The sequence below is a fragment of the Falco rusticolus genome, chromosome 8, assembly GCF_015220075.1.
Source record: "Falco rusticolus isolate bFalRus1 chromosome 8, bFalRus1.pri, whole genome shotgun sequence".
In the NCBI taxonomy this organism is placed as follows: Eukaryota; Metazoa; Chordata; class Aves; order Falconiformes; family Falconidae; genus Falco; species Falco rusticolus.
The window spans coordinates 37,815,831-37,821,830 of NC_051194.1; positions in this window are offsets into that span (position 1 = coordinate 37,815,831).

Sequence of the window (6,000 nt, forward strand, 5' to 3'; positions counted from 1 at the left end):
CCACTGTACCCATTAACACCAGTGGCAACAAGACAGGGGAATGATTTGTACCCGCAGGTGCATATGTCCTAATTTTGGATGGATCATTTGATAGAGATACTAGCAAATTCCTCCCTTAGCTTCATAAAGAGAACAAGCATCTGGAATCATTGCAACCACCCCAGCCTTGCACAGGTTTTTGTAGCTGTGGCTCTGTTTCAGAGCAGCTGCTTCATCCCACTGTTATTGCAAGGAGCTTCACCATCTCACATCTCTCAGATCTGTGTGCAACCTCAATAACCTCCATATCAACATCTGTCACCAGCTTGCAAGGGCTACCTGCTACAGACAAAGTGCTTTCCAGCAGATCTTACCACCCCTGACTAAACAAAACAAAACAAAAAAAAAAAAAAAAAGGACTTTGCAATAACTTTAACAACAGCTGAAAGAGACTACAGATGCTGGGCATAGTCCACAACTCATAACAGCAGCTAGATCAGTGTCACATCTCTCTCCAAACTATCAAGCTGCAACAAGGTCTTTTACCATCTCATACCAGCATACTCTTCATACAGTCCCTCTGCTGCCTTCTCCTCATCTTGCCTCATCCACGGCATGTTCTCTTCTCTCTTGCTTCTTCCTCAGCTGCTCTCTCTTCATTGGCTCTCAACCACTTAACTTAACCAGCCACAGCTGCACCTTATCTACATCGGCCAACCTGCGGCCACTGAAGCCAACCCACAGCTGTATATTATCAATGCTAATTAACCCAGCTTCATTTCTCTACAGACCAGATGCTGTAAAACCAGAGCAACCTGCGGTAATGGTGTGTTGGTGGGTGACACACAAACACATGGACCTGGGAAGGCAGATGAGCTCTGCCATGGTACCTCAGGAACTGTGGAGAGAACTCACATTGCTTAGCACCTGTGCTGTATAAATACAGCTATATGCTTATGATTCAAAAGCAGCCTGGCCACAAAGACAGGCTGAATTAACCCAGCACCTATCTGTGGTTGTTCAAACTCAGTTACAACATAGTCTGAGAGAAATCACTTCTGACAGCTGCGTCAGATAGAAGAAGGAATTGATGGTGGCCCCTCACTATGAAGATTAAGCTGTGGATCTCAGGGATATTTTATCACCATATAGCACAGAAAATGTCTCCTTGAAATTCTCTGCACCTGCACACTGATTGGCAAAGTCCAGGCAGGATCTCCCTGTAAAAGGCTGTTTTCTTGGGTTTTGGATCCAGAGTTTCAGCTCAGCCCATTCAGACAGCTGGTATAAATTAACACATATCCCTTGACTTCAACACAGCGACTTCAACTTAAAACAAACTAAGCAATGTAAATTGGTCAAGGACCAATGAACATGTTGGAAATTGAGATCTGGATGAATAGTTACAAAAAGGTTTGAATCCAAGAATTACAACTGAGTATATTTTTTGTTAGGTTTCCAACAGCAATTCATGTTGCAATAGGTAAATTGGAGGCTTAAAACTACCTCAGACACAGCAAAAAACCAGCATCTTTGAAAGCAGAGGGATCTGATTCTTTCTAAATTATATTGGCAGAGTCTTAGTTTTGCAGAACTGACAGCTTTTGTTTTATCTCCTCAGCACAGTTAATCTGACAATGTGCTACTGTAATTATAAGCCAAGGCAAACCCGCATACATTCTAGGGAGAGTAGTTTTTTTAACAGGAAAAAAAAAAAGAAGAAGAAGAAATACGCTATTGTGCATTAATGACTTCATTAAACGAATTTCTCAGGACTTTGGGAGGGGGACTGAAATTATGGGCAAGAATTATCTTCTTCAAACATCTGGGAGCAGAGCACAGCTGGCTCTCTATTGGAGCTTGGCACTCAGTGTGCTATGAGACATACTCAAGTACGTAAGAGAGGCTCTTATAAAGCTGAATCATTTGGGCAATTAACACTCAACCAATTTTCACAGAAGCCCTTGATATATGAAATTTGAGTTTTCCATAAGTGACAGGCAGGCTTCTGTATGCAGACAGCTCCAGCTTTGCTGTAGCACTTCAAGGTTTATGAAGGGGAAAATGCTTTCAGAGATGGAAGGTGCTTTAAACAAGTTTTTCTGCTTTTTTGAAAAGGAAGACTTACCAACAAAGTTTTACTATTATGGGTCTGTCCAAAGTTAGTTACCTCATAAGAATATTCAGATCAAGGGGAAAAGTTTGCAGGTTCTGCATCTCGAGCATATAATGTCATAGAGGACTTAAAAAATAACTTCCAATCGATTTTCACCTCTTGCACAAGGTTTTGCATTGAATGTAAGCTGGAGAGTCTCTCTTAAGGCACGGCTTTTTGCTCACATTTTCTGTGGAGAGCCATGGCTTAAGGTAATGGCAAGAAATTGAAACAGATGAGAAAAAATATAGATTTGATAAGTGTAATTACTTCTGATCAAAATTCTTGGAAAGTCATTGATTTTAAAAAAATATATATCAAAAAGCCAACAAAATTTAAGTTGCCTATTAAAAGACCACATACAATACAGTTTACTGACTCAGAATTGCCAGAGATCTGGGAATTAATTACTAGATCTATAATGCTTAGAATAGGTAATCCTGTCTGTATGGCAGCCAGAAATTATCACAGGCAGGTAAGGGTGGTAAAATTTAGGGTTAGTAATGGACAAGAAGATTAGGAATAGAAAAAATAATTTTTTAAAACATCACCCATAACTCAAAGCACTTTGCAAAGTAAAGACATCACCCTTAAACTTACAGTATGAAATAAGAGGAAGAACAACTTTCTTCTCCCACCCCTTCAGTCTGGGAACTGTGAGTGAATGTTCAACGTTCACAAAATTAGTTTCAATTATTTTTTATATATAAGTTATTCTTCCTATTTTTTTTTAAGTAGGTGCAGGACTGAGGAAAACAGATAACAAAAGAATACTCTAAAATTTGCTGCTCCTTTGGTTCTGCAGGGAAGTGATTTCAGATACTCTTTGAAAAGGAATATTGTGATTTAGTAGCAGTACAAGGAAGGTTATTTAGAAGACAAAGTTACATAGAGCATACACTGCCCACCGCTCTGCTCTTATACTATCAGCTGGTTTTGATAAAGCTACTCAATTTCCACAGAGATAACTGAGAACAGAATTCACCTGTAGACCCCAGACTTGATTAGAGTTTTTAAGTTAGAGTTGAACCCTATCTTCAGAAGCAGCCTTCCTATCAGTAACTGCTTCATAATAAGAAATAGAGATACACAGTTGGATCCTTTAGACCTAACAGAAAATTGAACAGAGATGCTTTTGAGAGGTAGACCTATGCATTTGAGGTATCTCAGAAAGCCTATGTTTACTGCCTAGTAAGGTCAATAACAAAGACTTCATTTATACATTGCTACTAAGACTGACAATAACACTTTGCCATTAAGTGCCTCAGATTCATTTCAGCCTAAACTCATATTCTACCAAAGCTATTTTAGGCTTCAGTGACCAGAAGCTTTTTATCAATGACTCAGAACTGCTAGCATACCTTGTATCTTGACACTGACTCAATCTCTGCACACCTGGATTTCATTCCCCAAAATACTGCTATTATCCAAGAACCATGATTCTTACCAGTCACCTAGGGTTTGCAATCTAACACCGCAACTAGGTGTAGTTAACTTTCCATGCCTGCTTCCACTAAGAAGCTAATCCTCTCTTATTTAGTAAATAACCACAGCTGGGGAGAAGCTTTCATAAGGAAGTTTTTGAGTCAATCCTCTGATTTGGCTAGAGGGGTGCAGAACAGAGTGGGTTTTGTTTGGGTTTGAGAATACCTTTGTACCAAAGATTAAGTATGAAGAAAAGTTTGAAGGAGGCTAAACTGCAGTGTGAAAATACAGTGAGGTTTAGTGAAGAACACCTAAAAATGGCTGTTGTTGAAGAACAGAACGCTCTGAATTAGAAGAGCAGGTCCGTATTTCTGTGTAATTCTGTATGGCTATTCTATGTAACGCTGATTTTCTGGCAGAGCTGGATACTTAGAGGGGGTGCAATTTCTTCCACCCTACTCTGTCCCTGCACACCTCAGCCAGTGTGGTGTGGGCTTCTCAGTCCCAGATCTCAGCATTGCATCATTCCCATTGAGACATGAGCAGCACCCAGCGTGGCTCACACACTCTGGTCTGTTGTAGGGACAAGTGTGTACACTACCGAGCGGCACCTCTCTACCCTGCTCTCCTGTTGTTATCCTGCTATCAACCTCTTGACTGCACCTAGCCCTTATTTCTTTCTTACTAGAGCACTTGCTCCCCACCAGTGAATACTAAGTCTGGTTCCCTGTGTAGTGAGCTTTTCTTTCAGCTTGTTTTGTCTCTAGTTGATTCAGGCCAGCAAGTCTCTCTCACTTTCTTCATACTGATACCCCAGTAAACTGCAGAAGCAATTAGAGGCTGACTGCTATTGTAGGGACGGTGTGTAGCTCTATAAGGAGGTAAGCGTAACATGAAAGAGCTTTACTGGGACAAATACAAGGTCCAAGTAACCTGGTACCTCATCTCCAAATCTTTCCCAATTGCAGACACTTAAGGGAAGAACACAAGGACAGAGGAAGGTGATGGTGCAATTTCCCTAAAATATACTCAAACATTTATGATTTAGAGATTTCCTATATCAGAGAAAGGTTATTGTGTTCTCAGACTGTAAGGCTTTTTCTTCCTTTAACTTATAGGGGAAAGTTTTGAATTTACAAAATTATTTTTGTGTCTCAGACATGCTGAAGCAGTAAAGCAGTACCTGCTTTTCTTTGTTCTGAACCTGTCCCTGACAGTTTCTCAGCAGAGCCCTGATAGTCTTTGCATCAGAACAGATGCCCAGCAGTTATTTCCATCTAATTCCTTCAGTGGTCCTCATGTCACTTGGAATCCTTTGTGAGCCACACACCTTTGTGTGGCTCCTTAAGACAGCTACAGTAACATGACGTGTCCTGTATGGGGGAAACAGACAGCAGCACTTTCAAAAAATGTGAAAGTAAATTAGCTAGAAAGTAATATTCTTTAGATGTTTTTTCTTATTGTTCTCAACTCGTGTTAAATGACTCTTTTAAAGCTTCATACCTATTCTCTGCATAATACAGTCAGCAAGATACTGCATTTGTGGCAGCAGCTTTATTCAAAATTACACTCTGCAACCCATGGCTTCTGTGCAACAGACAGCATTTTAATCTTCATGTTATTATAGACCACTAGAAGGTTTTCAGGACTGTTTTCATGTGTAGCTTTGATATGAAAAAATAGATATTTGGCTTCCACTTTGTGAAAGGCTGTTCTCTTTCCCTGATATTGAACTGTTGTGTCAGAGATCACTGGACTGAACTAGGATAATTTGCAAGGCAAAGTCCTGATGGACACCTGACAGACCTGAGTCTGTCTTATTTTGGTTAGACTTGTTTATGGAATCCAAGTAAATGGGTGGCCGGAATCTGTCCTAGCAAAAAGCAGCTGCAGGCTGCAGATGGGGTTAATTCTAGTTATGGAAGGGAACATTTCACACTAGCTGACAGCATGAGAACATTATCAGCATGTGTCACCTACATGTCAGTCTCCAGTTTCTTTTCACAATCATAATGCTATTCTTTACCAAGGTTAAATGACGCTTCTCTTGTCTTTTAGTGAAACATGAAACAGCTTTGCATTAGAACCAAGGAATTACAAGCCTGAGCTGTAGAGTTCCTAGTCCCCCTTCCTATGGGGCATCCCATAGGTGAGATGGAGGTAAATATAGACTTGCTTCTTATTGAAGAGGGTGACATGATGAATAAAGGTCAATAAGGGCAGTTACAGATTTTGCTTTGAAAGTTTGGTCCATCCAAACAAAGTGCATTTTAGCTAAGTGGAATGCAATGTTACTGATCTTAAGAAGTGAGAAACTGAACCCTAGTAACTAGTGAGTCATATTCATAGTTCATAACAAAGAAACAACATACTTTGCAAGGGTAATATAATAGGTGAACAAACTCACTCCTTGGATGCACCAGCAGGCAAGCACTGCAATG